This window comes from Corvus moneduloides, chromosome 1 (genome assembly GCF_009650955.1).
Source record: "Corvus moneduloides isolate bCorMon1 chromosome 1, bCorMon1.pri, whole genome shotgun sequence".
Lineage (NCBI taxonomy): Eukaryota > Metazoa > Chordata > Aves > Passeriformes > Corvidae > Corvus > Corvus moneduloides.
In genome coordinates this window covers 20,117,068-20,131,460 of record NC_045476.1, presented here as the reverse complement: position 1 = coordinate 20,131,460, position 14,393 = coordinate 20,117,068, and the positions used below count along the sequence as shown (strand labels likewise).

The following is a 14,393-nucleotide window of genomic DNA, read 5'->3' as shown; positions in this document are numbered from 1 at the left end:
GATTGAAATAGTTTATTTACAGGCAGTATTCTCAACCGCCTCTCATTTATGTACTTCAGTTATCAAATGGTCCTTTGGATAGGTCAGAAATCTAATTACTTGATTTTTCACACTGCTGCACACACAACATGAGAAAGGAAATGGATGTGCTTCAAAGGGAAGATGTGATCATTTTTTGTGTATTCTGTAACATACTGAAATTCTTCAGTTCTAGTTATGTTCTGTGGCAGTAAGTGGATGTATCTGATACATCTCGTTCATATCCAAAGGCATGACATACTGTCATGGTGCATTAGGACATTAATGCTTGTAACTGTGGCTTTATGAAGTTATGTTATACTCTTCTTGTTCCATGTACAGTAGATGCTGAAGGTATATACTGTGGCTTTATTTGTGTGTTCTAGGCCTGTTTGAAGGTACTATTGTAGTTAACTACATATATTTGAAAGTAAAATCTACTTCTTTGGCCCTCTTTCAGGCATTTGCTGCCTAGCAGAATTGTTTTGAACACAGGTGCTGCCTCTGTGCAAAAACTGCAATTATTTGAATTGTTTATTTTAAAATCCTATGTTGTACAACAGATACGCACACTCAACATCTCCTGGTTATGCCTGAGTCAGCACCTGTTGGTCATAACTAAAAAATAATGGTGATGCAGTGATGACCTTTGCAGAGGTGGTGTTTTCATGGCAGAATGTTGTATTTTACTTTACAGAAATGCAAAGACGCCATTTTGAAATTCTGTGCACCAGCAAAAGAGCTATTTTCTCATCTGGCTTTTGCTTTGCATTGGCAGATTTCTTGTCTTTCTGGTCTGAGAGGTGAAGTCAGAGCCAGGATGTTCATAGAGGCTTTGTGGAGAAACATGCAAAAAGTCTTCCCTTTGATCTATGTGAACTTCTGCACTTCAAAGTTATGAGCATGGAAACAAGCGATTTCTTGAGCTCCAGAAATACTGAAACCTGTTTTTCTAAGGATGTGTGTCTTTTGGTTGGGTTCTTCCTTATGCAGCAACACTCAGGTCCTAAGTGAGGCTTTTGCCAAAGCTGTAACACTCTCCATCCTCTAGAATCTAAAAAGCTGAAGCCCACACTGCAACTGTTCCTCTTTGGCAGAAGTACAGTAGGATCTTCTGTCAAATCTCTAATTTGGCAAAATTTATAGGGATGTAGTAGTCTTATGGTTTCTACTCATTGGTTAAATCTGGTCGAAATTTGCCTGGGGATTCACAGGTTATTAGTTCAGCAGAAAAAAGCCACCAATAACCAGATGGATTATTTATCCCTCTTCCCTTAGCAAGGAGGTGGAAATGTGAGGGTTATAAGTGAAAAACACGTACATTTTATGTACTGGTATCGCAGAGTACCCATAAGATTGCACAAAAACCTTTCCTTCCTATCTCTCCTTTTATGTTTGCATATCTTTGCATTAGGCAAATTGTTATATCATACAATATATGAGTGCTAAATTCACTACAGTGGGAAGGAGGGAGTTTGTGCTTGGCATCATGTTTAACTGTTTCAAAATACCTACAGAAAAGCAGCTGATTGTCAGACTGTTGAAAAGCAGAATTTAGAATATAATGAATTAGTCATTTTAAGTATATTTTTCCATGGTGATACTCTGAGTGTGGTTGTATCTCCTGTCATCTGTGAGTTAAAACTTTATTTTCTTGATGTTTGGGAAAGTTTTGCCTTTACAGATTTTTCTACTGTTTGTCTTCTTGTCCCTTTGGAATGTTCATCCCTGGGTTTGATGACGTTCAGGCTTCTATTCATGTGCTTTATAATAATTTCCATGTAACTGGCCCAAAATAATCTAAGAAAATAGTATTAGCTGCCAGCTTGAACACCTGTTTTAACTACCAAACAGATGTGAGACCCGTATAGGAATTGGCAGTAACACTTGAAGTATTAAGTATTATCCATATGGACAAGAAGATTCAGAATGTGCAAGAAGAATGTGGGATCTGTAACCTTCAGATCTTCCATTGAACCATTCAGCTTTCATGTTCATTAATCCTAATTTTCCTGCTCTTCTTTGTTTCATGCATTTTTCTGAGTGGGTTGTGTTTGAGAAAAGAGAATTGGCTGAGGGTCCAAGCAACCTCTAAAGGAAAGATTTTATTGAAATCCTTCTGAGTGCCTCACTTGCTTACTGGTATTGGCCACTTACATCTCAAAGAGTGTGGTCTGCTTGACAGGTCTGCTATGTTGAATGCTGCTAAGCAAGAAGTAGCCACATAGTACAGTCTCACTGAGTATTTGTGCTTGTGCTCTTCCTTTTTTATTTTTCCTTTCCCAAAATGTATGCTGTAAATATACAACAGCTGGGTTTCTTTTTTTTAAATGTATCTTCCCATTGCTGTCTTTCATTCATTTATTTCTTCACTTGAGCTTGTATCATTTATGAGCACTTTCTAGCTCTCTGTGCAACAATACTTTCTTCTGACAAAATACTATCTTATGAACAATTGTTTAGATGGTCTATTTCTTCCCCCTGGCATTGTTCTGAATTCCAGTATAAATGCATGTACACAGCCATGCAGCTCTGTGCCCTTAGAATTACTGTTGTGATTTGCATAGGTTGGAAGAAGGGCCCAGGTTAGCAATGGTGTAGACTGAATGCCAGGACATGGCACTAAAGAACTAACAGTGGGGCTTTAAATGTTGCTGAGTGAATTGAGTTGCTTTGCAAGTGTCACACAGCTCCTTTCATCCTGGGCTGTTGAGCTGAAGTGATTCCCCCACTGAATGTGCACAGCATATTTTCTATCCTCTTTCCCTACACCCTCCTTCCCTCCTTTTCTGGAGTGGCTAAAGGCTAAAGAAATTTAAATTATAATCTCCCCCTACTGTTATAGAAACTAGTCAGTGTTTCTGGTGGCACAGCTGGATGCTAATAACGTTGGCTTATGCAGTGGTTTGTTTTGGGCTTCACTTACCAGCCAATTCTGAGAACTGGGAGGGAGTTTTTGCTTCATAAGAAAGCAGTGGCTATTTTGCTTGGCACTCTTTTTCTTCCCATCCACCTGCCCTAAAGTCTGTGGGGTACACTTTATTTTGAAATGTCCTAGACCTACCATTGTTTCGCTTAATTCTCTGACTTGCATAAGATCTCTGCTGGGTGAGGTCAGAATATCCTAAGAATGCTTGTTGTGGCTGTTGTTGTATTGAGGTATGCTTTGAGGTGTTTTGCGTTTTTTTTAGAGACTGTTTCTCTAAGAAAGAACAATTAGGGCAAGTTGAGTCAGAGCTCAGCTGGAGCCGTGCAGGGTATCTGGAAACTCCACATTTTATGGGAGTCAGAGTGGCAAAAAGATGATGATGTTCCTGACAGCAGTGGGGCTGCCAGGGTGAGAGGAGAGGAGTTAAAATGAGTTGTATAGGAAAATGAGACAGACATTTGGTAAGTTGGGTAAACTTGTGCTAAATAGCTTTTATTATTGAAATTGCACACCACCAACTTTTCAGTTTTCCCTTGAAAGCAACTGGTTAGCAGGCTGCTAACATAGCTCTCTAGAGCCAGATGCAATTTGTGAACTTGAAAATACCCTACGAGTGCTAAAAACCCTCAAACAACTGCCCAAGAATTTAAGGCTTCCCAGGAGGCTGAAATTCAGTGCTGCTTTGCAGAAAAGACAGAGAAATAATAAAAGCAGATGAATTTTTCTGTGTTCTTAAGGTACCTGTAAATATACATCCAGCTTCTTTAATTTTTCATTGGATCGCTTATGATCTTAACATCAATAAACATAAAAGTTGCAAATGCTGCCACAGTTATATCTTTACATTGCATACTACAGCTAAAAAAAAAAAAGAGCTCCTTGCGCTACATAGAGGTATTTAGAACAAAAGTATTTATTGGAAAATAATTCAAGCAGTAAATTGAGTGAATGCATTTTAGTGCTAGGATGCCTGCAGGACAGCATCTAAGTAAGTTGCTATGTGTTTACCTTACTGATTCTATTACTTTAAAACTTTGTTTCCTTTTGGGAAGAAAAAAAAAAAAAAAAATGAAAAGGCAAATGCTAATACCTCTATCATCTGATAGAGACCTTCCAAATGATACAAATCTCATCTCTCCTGCTGTTTTGCTGTCTGCTTTTTCTAGTGCTCTTTTTGTCATTGAGAGGTTATGACAACATAAGCCATATTGTATTTATAAACATCACGTGTTTCCTTGATATGACTTGCGGTGTCTGCCAAACAGAACACATGGAAGAAACATTTCTCATTAGCTCAGCATTGGTTTTGGTTATACTGATTTCCGGGACAGGAAAAATGCCTTCCTTACTCAGATTTAACTTTCATACAGTAGAAAGAAAGCCTCTGAGTGTCCATGAAATCTCTTGAGCAGAGACGCTGCAGCTCTTTCAGGCCACATACTTTGTCTGACAAAAAGAGAAAAAGCAGTTTATTTTAAAGAGCAGATGTAATGGCATGTATTGCTGAAACTAATTCTGAATTAAAATACCTGCCAAAGTCATCTAGAAACAGAACTCACCAGGAGCTGTAAGGTAAGATGATGCTTATAAATAATGAAGGATATGTAATTTTTTTTTTACTATTATTTTCCAAATGAAAATATATTTTCAGATTAACTGGGAATTTAAATCAGGACAATGAAAACTGTTTCTTCTTCCTTCAGCTGTTGAAAAAATATTTAATTGCTCTTTAAACCACCAAACTCTACTCTTAGATTTTATGTCTAGTTTCAAACTTACATATTGAACATGAACAGTTATTTTCCAACTTGCTGTTACAAATCTTGCTGAGATCTGACCAAAATATATAAAAGAAGTCTCTGATATTCTGGATTTTCTTTTTACTGATATGGATTTTACTACTTTTGCTTTGAGTGGGTTTTCAGTAGTTACCAATTATTTATGCATGTACAGACCTGCAGACATCACGGAGTACCTGCATCAAATTAGTCTGTGATGAAAGACTGTAAATGTACCTGTTCTCTTTCATTCATGTGTCCTTTGATATACAATACCTACTGCTGTGCAAAGCCTAAATTAGTGAGAAAAAGGGTAGAATTATAAAGAAAAAAAATTATTTTTATTTTAGCTACACATAAAACAATATATTAATCTCAAATGTTTTCTAGCTCAAAGCTGCTTTGTTTAAAGATACAGATCCTGCATTACAATTGGATGGACACTGTACTGTTTCTTTTTTAATATGATGGCTTTGTGCTTTGGTGTATTTTATTTATTTCACAAACATTAGAAATAGTATTATATGTATGTATAGGGAATATATGTATGCATAAGGAATATAACCTTGTATTACCATACCAAGATTTTAAAAGATACTTCTGGGGTTTTTTTAAATTTTCAAATACTGAGTATGGATTTTAAGTCGATATGAAGCTGCCGTTGAAAGAAAGTGCCATGTTCTTGATATGAAACCTCGCAAAGAACACGAGCTTGCCACACCCATGCAATCATCTCCCAGTTAGTCTGAGTGTCATATGGTAGATATCACAAACCAGTAACCTGGAAACTCCCAGAGAGTGGAATTTTTAGGGGGTGGGTTCTTTATTTCCCACTAACAGGCCTGTATTCAAGCTGGTCTGCCTTTCATGTTGAGGTTTGCTGAGAGCTTACCCTGCAGCTGATGAAGTTACTTAAAGACAACATATTACCTGTTTTGGGTGAAGGTCTTTCCAGCCTGTCATTAAAACTGGAAATCTTATCTCTCATGTATGTCTGAGGTTCTTAGGCAAAGATTTTGCTGCCTTCAGTGACAGCTTGCCCTGAATAAAAACATAAGGATTGGATTTGAGTCCATTTTTTATTGTCTACTAGTTTCTGCTTTTATTCTTACTCCGCCTCTTTTTACATAATGTTTCCTTGTGCCAATTCTTTCGAAGTTTTGCTCTTTCTTTTTTTCCCCCCCTGCTTTCCTTGCTTTTAGTACAACAGTTTGCACTAATTTGACTGCTTGAAATTCCTAAATAGATGACAGAGTCAGCTGTTGCCAGAGCTCCCTAAACACATTGATAGATGATAAAAATGCTCATGGCTGTGACCTCCCTTACCAGGAGGGGAGGTCCTCCTTTACCTCCTTTGTAAACCAGGTAGCTTATCTGAATTGCAGGAGTCACGCAAGTCAAAGTCCAGTCAAGTTTTATGACTTCCAGGTAGCTTTCCAAATGAGCTGTTACTCAAAGAGGGGTTAAAAATCACTTTTTGAAGGTGGGCGTTTTGCTACCAGGGTTCCCAGAACCAAGTGAAGTTAGCAACAATGTTTTTTCTTCTTCAAACAACCCATTCTTCTTGTCATCCAGGACCTTAGCTTTTTCAGTAAGTTTTTCACAAATCCAAAATGCGTTAGTTCATGTGATCGTGTCCCAGATTCTCTGCTTTTATTAGTCATTCGCCTTATGAATACTAAAGAGAATTAATTCTGTCCCTATCTTCCTTTTAACAAAGAGGAGTAAACCATTACCTGGTGTTTAAAGGAACACAGTTACACATCTGAGAATCTTGATTCTTCTCCATGTTGGATTGCACTTTTTCTAATAAGGGCTCTGGAAAACTAATCAGTCTTCTGAAAATATGAGCAGTAAAAATATCTTTCCTTGGATACAGGTTAAGATCTGGGGTTAAAAAAAGCCTCAGCTGGCAAAAGCAAGACAGTTGCAAATATCAGCACTCAGTAGGACTCCATGAGAAATGATGTGATGCTGAAATTATTTTTTGTCTGAATAGATGCCTTTCTTACATCATTGCAAATTTGAACTCCATGTGACTAAGTGAAAAGACTGAGCGGGTGTGTTGGGTAAAGGGCTAGTCCCTGTATCACTTGATATTTACTATAGATAGCGTGACCTTTGGCTAAACTAGATTGTTTACTTCAGCCATGCTGACCAATTTGTATATTTTTGGGATAGAAGGAAGTAAAATGAAAAGAAAATGTAGGATTCAAACAGTATAGGAAGAAGTTTGTGATCTAAGAAGACTCTTAGTTGGTGCACTGATAGCACTTCTAACACTTCAAAAGACATACAACTGCAAATGCTGTTTGACCTTATAGCAATGAGCTGTGGTGTGGCTTGGACACTTGCATTGCAAAATTCGGTTGAATTAAAGACTTTCCATGACCATTTCTCCTGCCAATAGTGCTGACTCCAGAACTCAGCACAGCAACTTACTTCTTCTGACTTTCTGCGTCCTTATATTGGAAGAAACAGGTGTAAACATGCTGCTTATGTCTTTTGACTATCAGCTCTGTTTTATAGTATTTTTATATTATTTACATTCTAACCCATTTCATATATCTGTAGTAGGAATTTTATTTTGACTCATTTGTTTGGTAATGTAAGATGAGAGCAAGGGTTACGCTTTCTTTATGTTCATTTAACTATATTAAGTTGTTCAGTTTTATTTGTCTTCAGTGCAATGAGAAGAGATACAAATATGGAACAAAAATAAGAGCTGAGTCGTTAGTACAGGGAGTCAGAAAGCCATGCATTTATTTTGATTTATGAGTGCAGTTACTAAAAGTATTTTTCTTTTAAATAGCAGGAATCTGATATACAGTATATTTAAACCAAATAAAAATGCTGATCTGTACCAGAACTGTATATCTTTGAAACTATTCCTTTTTTGGAAAAAAAAGAGATGACCCCATCAGCTCTGTGGTGCCCTGAGGAAGTGCTGAAATTGAGGCTGGTCTGAAGGGTTTGGCTCCCTGCATTGGTGGTGGTTGTCTCTGTTATGTACATGGTGTCCTTCATCTCTTCAAAGAGAACAGGGAGGGGGGAGGAAATGCTTTATGCATTTTCATGAATTACATGACTCTGTTCTCAGAAAATTCTACCATAAAAAGCATCAGTGGAAAATCAAAAGAAAGGAACTGTTGGTTTGAAAGCAAAAGCAACAATTGGTTTGAATGCAGCACTATTTATGAGGGTTGCCATAATGTTAACTTTAGAAAAATAGATCAGTAACAGCTTTTTTATATTCAATCCAAACAATCTAATAGCTTATGGAATGGGTGGGCCATGCTATACTGATGAGATAAATGTGGATATTGGCAAACCAATGATGTAATTATGTGAATTCGACCTTTTTAGGACTGAAATGTGTTATGTTTTAGTGTGTTTATATTTTTGTCATTTGTGATAAAACCCTGAAAAATCTTGGCTGAAATGCCAGGAGGTTTCTTAGTGCACTCACCATTCTGTCTGCATAGTACACAAAGGAAGCATAGGAAAATAAAGCATGAGAAATTTATTAACTTCTCTCTACTTAATTGGATAATCTAAACTTTTTTTTAACTCTCACATTTCATTTGTTCATAGGAAATTAAATACATAAATAGGCAGAAATGAGTGCCTGTTAACTGATCTGGGTGTTTGTCTTGCCAATCAGGAGTAAAGACTGGTAGCAGGGAGATAGCTGAAATGATGAAATGCTGCTGGGGAAATAAAGTTCCACACAGAGGCACTGTGATTTCAGACAGGCCAATCAATGCAAAATGTGCTGCATCTCATCCATCTTTTTGCTCACTTCGCCTAAAGCCTAAAGTGTGGCTAGACTGGAAGCTCTCATGGGGCGGATCTGGGTCAGCCTCCGAGTGGCCTTGTGCTCCCTTCCCTTCCAAGCACAGTTCAGCCAGTGTGTTGTCAAAGTTGTCTGACTGACAGCTAATCTGTGACAGCAGGTTCAGTACAGGTATAACCAGGCTAGTCCAAATACAGAACCCATTCCTGTAGCTATGTTTAAGAGGATGCATGTTGTAAGCTCACTGTTTTATGGGAAGAACAGCGATACTGCTTTCCTCTTATTTTTTTGTTTGCTTCTTGTTTTACACCTGAAAAAAAGGTGACCTCCATGTAGGAATGGGAAGGGCCATCGAACATTATGATGGCCAGGTCTTGATGTGCAGGTGTTTTCTTGTGGTCGTAAGTCTGTGTGGTCAGGGGATTGATAACATGATGGAATTGATAAGGGGAAAATTCTTCTGAGAAGTAAAGGCTGCATGTACATGCGCATGTACACACACATGACATCTCTCATCACTTGCCAGAGCTTGGTGATGATTTCATCAAACCAGAGTTTCTGTTGTCCCCCTCTAACAACCAGACACGTACAGAGGGCAGCAGCCACCTCAGCGTTCTCTCTCAGCACGCAGTCCCACTGCATGGGGCCTCTCAGAGGTGCTGCACTAAGGCCTCACTTGTAGGAAGCTGTTATTTCTCACAGTGTCTGAGGGAGATGAAGCTGTTTGGAACCTTACATCTTCAGTGGTAATGGCTGAACTAGTTTTTGAAACCTAATGCTGGGTTTCAAAAGCCATTTATAGCTTTAAAGTGCATCTCAAATATCTTTGTTTTGAATATGAGAGTGGATTGCAAAGGCAAGTGATGGTCTTATCTTCTTTTCCCATGTTCTCAAGCATTCAGGGGTCACTCCAGCTGGCATTTACCTGAAGTGCTCTGCTCACTTCTTTCCTAAAAAACACCCTCATGTTCTGACCACACCTGCCAAAAACCCCACAAAGCCTCAGACTATTAAACAAAACTAAATAAGTTTATCTTGGATGTTCTTCTTCCTAGTCCTTCTTCTCCTTCCTTCCTTGCCCTCTCCCTCCCATGCCTGCTGTGCTAGGCTACAGCATTGTAATAACAAGAAGTAATGCAAAATCTTCTAGCACGGAAGAAAATTTGCATTAGTTCATGTTTTTCCACTTCCTTCTGTTTTTTTCTTTCTTTCATTGAATTTTTTGTTGACTTTTCCTTCATACACTACAGTCTCTTTAACTCCTCTTTTTCGCATCTGCTCCTATCTACCCAGCTTAAGTAAGTCTCTTATTTTTCTTTTTTTATTTATTATGCCTTTCTTGTTTTGCTATTAATTTCTCAGCATTCCATCTCCAATATTACTTTCATCTTTCACAAACCCCTATTTAATATCCTTCACACTGTCTCATTCCCTTTTTGTTTTGTCTTTTTTCCTTCCTTCTGTAGTTCTACACTAAGAATTCCCTATTACCTTTCCACATAATTCTTCTTTACCTCCTGTCTATCTTCCCAGTTTCAGGGAATCACAGTCATTTAGGTTGGAAAAGATCTTTAAGGTCATCAGTCCAAGTCATGAGTTAAGTCTTAGTTAAATGTCTGCAATATATGACTTGCTTCTTTTTATTAATATTTCTGCATTACCTATGAACTAAGAAGGAAAGATTTCATGCCACAAACTCAGTTCTCTGCATTTAAAAAGTTAGAAAGTTTAGGCATAAACAAGTGTGCTAATGGTAGGACAGAGGAAGAGAAAAATGAATGTACTTCTGTGTTGCTCTGCTGATAAATAATGTTTATTGCCAGCTTCAGGAGAGAGATGCTTAATTCTTAGTTCAATAAAACAGGAACCACAGGTCGGTTGGATTCTCCACAGTGGATCACAGCAATGTCCATTGCGTGGATCAGCAAGCAGCAGATGGAATGAAGCTGTCATTGTACTTTGTAGTTATAGGATCTCAGCTTCCCTATAAAGAAGGGGGAGAAAAAGGAAAAAGGTAGGATGAGAAGCAGAGCAGAAAGTGAGCTAAATGAAAAGACATATGGGCAGGCTCACTATAAAGAATTTTTTAAAAATCTAATCCTTGTAAGCTCAGTGTAGAAATTGCCGCCCACTGCAGTCAGTGGTGAGAGGTTGGGAATGCAGAAGGGCAGTTCGTCCCACCCAGCTCTAGGGGAATGAGCTGACTCTGGAAGATGTCTGGCTGACTTTCTTTTAATGCAACATTAGGTGAGAAAAATCCTCAATCCGGAGCAATTAATATTGCTTCTTGACTTTTTGAGAGGTGCTTAATGCATATATGTCTGTGATACATGCTGTGATACTTTCCTATAGCTAGGCAAATGCCCTTGCTTAAATTAGCACAGAAACAAGGGGGAAGCATGAGGTTTGAATTACAGGGTAGAGAGACAGACTGCAGACCTGATGTAATAGTTTTGCAGAACCTTCTTCATGCAACTCCAGTGAGAGCTGGCTCTATTTGCTCTAGTAAACGTAAAAAAAATTTTGAGAGGCTTATAGAGTTTCCAGCAGAGGAGTTCCCACTTTTACTTGTTTGCCTTTAACTTTTTTAATCCCTAAAAATCAAAAATTTTGGATTATACAGATCTGTCACCACAAAAGGACAGGCCAAAAATTTACTGCTACTATACAAAACATATATGTATGTATATGTACATAATGTTAATACACAGGTTACAAGACAACACCGTTCTCTGGGGAGTGTGGGCTGGTTCAAAGGCTTTGCACACAGGTTGCTCCTCACTGCAAACTGCAGCTGTTCTAGTGAGAGTGCTGCTTTGCCAGCAGTGACGCTGTAGAGCTGCCTGTCCTCTTTACAGTGATGCATTCTAGCCAGTAGTAATGTGCTCTGTGGTGAGAGAGGGCTTTTTGTTTGTTTGTTTGCATTTATGTTGTAAGAACTAGGGAGTTTGGAATAAGAGAATTTTATGGTACTTGTGTTTACCCCAAGGCATATCTGTTCACTGCATGCCTTTGGAATCAGTAAACAGAGGGAATACAAACAATATGCATGTTTAGGAGAAGATAGTGTGGTCTGCACATAATCTCAAATCCAGTATGTGTTAGGCAGCCAGAACTGTTCTGTTCCCTCCCTGTTTGTTTAGCTTGGCGTCTCAAATTCAAAGAGCTTCTGTAGGATTTTCAGTCTTCAAGGAAACACCACACACTTCCTTGTAGGTATAAACATGGGCAGTGGGCTGAAGAGCTGATGTGAAAAAGTCAAGGCTGATTTGAGAGAGTTTTTCAGGGTCATGGAGAGCAGTGTGGAGTGCAGAGTGGCAGCAGCACAGCCTGGCTGGATGCCAGGGTGTGTTACCTCAGCGACTTTGTGAAGGACAGCAGTCTGGGGGGCTGTGTTCTGCTCCCTCATTTTTGCCATGGGGAAGCAACTGACACTGAGATCAGGATGAGGTAAGAACACTTTTTTCTTTTCTGCTGAGTATTTTGGAGGCAAAGCTAAGGGTGGATCACTCTCCTTTCATAGAAGAAATTGAATATCATATCATGGTGCCACCCTAAGCAAAGAGAAGAAAGATGCTGGTGGCAGTTCCCCAGCTGCCTTCATGAGTCTTGTGTATCAGAGCCAGCAGATTTAGGAGATCCTGCAGACAACTCCACACATGGGTCTTTGTCATCTCAAACTGCTGGTTTCTTGGATCAAAAATTAGAAGCTGGGTGGGCAATAGGACTGGTGAGGTGGTAGAAACTTCCTTGGCAGAAAAAACCCCAAACCTCAAAACCCAAATCCACACCCAAAATCCTACCCCCAAACCCCCAAACACAGGAGAAAATATGCTTTCTTTGTAATTCAGCTCTAAAAGCTGTCATCAGCAAACTGTCTTTCCATTTGGATTCTGCTGGACTGAACTAACTTGTTGAATTTAAGCAAAACCCTATTGACTCCACCACAAGCTTTGTTCTGGAGTGCTGAGAACAAAACCAAGTCATGAGTTAGTGACCAGCAATCACTGTAAGTGCTTCCCTGTTTTCTGTCAAGGAAAGAGTTGTTTACAGCACTATAAGGCATTAACTACTTAATTATTTCCATCCATGAAAGTATTATTAAAGGCATAGGAACCAAAAGAGCAGTTAGCAGGAGCAGAAAGAACTTTGATCAGCAGTCAAGCAATAAGTTATGTCTATGTCACACGTATATACCCCACAGTAGACTTCAAAATACTCTCTGGCTTTATAATTGTGTGTTCTACTGATGTTTAGTCTCTAACATTTTTTCTGCTTCAAAATGAGGGACACAAGCAGAAAATAAATTGATGTGATGAGCAAATTGATGGAAAGGTCCAACAGACCAACATTGTTAATGATGTAGAAGAAAGGAGGGTGACTGGCATTACAGGTCTGTGGTAACTTGAGCCTGTCATTAGTTTTGGTTAACATCGGTTTTAAAGTCCTAAATTAACCTAAACTTCCAGGCTTGGTCTCAGTGAAGCATAGGGTGTTGTGCCTCTTAGGGGCATACCCTTGGTTTACACAGGGGCTTGAACTGAAAAGGAGCTCTTGTTCTGTACAGTACTTTATAAATAAATATATGGCATGTAATTATACACGGGATAATAGATAATAGATGGCAAGCTAGATAATGCTTGAGGGCTCTGATAAAGTAATTGAGATGGAAAGTGATGCTTGAATTGTTTGTATGCACTGTTAGAACCTACAAATTAAATTACAGCCTTGGTAATGATGTAACTGTGCCCAATGTATTTTAAAATTAAAAGCAGATTAATTCATCTAATTAAAAGCTTTTTGTATGCATCAGACATACAAGAAGACTCTTGCATATCATGTCATATGTATGGAGAACTAGTTATATCCCAGTCTGATGTTCTGGGATATACTTTGTCATGCTGGAGTCCAATTACTGAAAATGTGCAGCCTACCAGCTTGCAAGTCATTGCATGGAAACTTAGCAAAATACAGTAATCTTTATTATCCTGCATGTTAGCATAATAATGTTATTTCTCACTTCAGGTTTGTTAGCCTGTAAGGAAGAGCATGGATAGAAGAATATTCTCTGCAACTGCTGAAAAGCACATGTAGCATTAAAGTGTTCTAGGAGAATTTGCTTGTATTTTTTACTCTTGATGTTTCTGAGTCGGGTTGGTCCGCCAACCTAAGCAGCTTTTTAACTAGGTCAGGTATATACATTCATTCATTAAAAGGGGATGCTTGACTGGTTGGTTAAACCTGCCAAATATAAACCAGATTCTTCAATGGTAAATACTGCTTTACCCCTACACTGCAAGAAACAAGCCTTGACTGATTAAATTTGAAATAAACATAAATAGGTTTAACATTGTTTCTGTGCCATAATAATACTTTATTATAGTGCTACTGCAAATATTTAATAAAAATAATTTTAATATATTTATGGGGAAACTGAAAAGTAAGCATTTATGACAAAATTTTTTTTCTTACATTTATGAAAAAACTGTTACTATTACACTTCATATAAGGTTCTAGTAAAGGTCTAGTCAAGATCAATAATAGCTTACAAATTTACAGCTTACATTACAAATCTGAATTCACAGCAGCTGTCTAGAAATCTGGAAGATTTCTCTGATGCTGGGCTGGGGGTAGTAAGGGGTGGAACACCTGGATTTTTAATTTTGGCTACCAGATCTGCTCTGATCTTTCTCCTGTTACTTAAATGCTTAGTGTCAAATTGCTGTTTCATACCAGAAATGAATGATGCCTCCTTCACTAGTGGCTGAGAGCAGTATTGTGAAACAGAAATGCTACTCCTGTAAGGTCCCATTAGAACTGATTCTGCACAGCAATATTAGCTGATGATCATATGCTTAAATTGTATTTTTAT

At 38.3% G+C, this 14,393-nt stretch overlaps 1 protein-coding gene across 15 annotated transcripts in view; it reads left to right on the top strand.

The window, feature by feature from the left end:
- KIAA1217 (KIAA1217 ortholog) overlaps positions 1 to 14,393 on the top strand; it is a 364,593-nt gene that overhangs the window by 291,949 nt on the left and 58,251 nt on the right. Inside the window, exon 1 of one of the 15 annotated variants that reach the window (XM_032101139.1) lies at positions 4,265 to 4,519. The exons of the other annotated variants lie outside the window; for them this stretch is intronic. The gene's annotated coding sequence lies outside the window, so the exon portion shown is untranslated. Of the gene's footprint in view, positions 1 to 4,264; positions 4,520 to 14,393 lie in introns of those variants that run through there. 15 annotated transcript variants of the gene reach the window in all.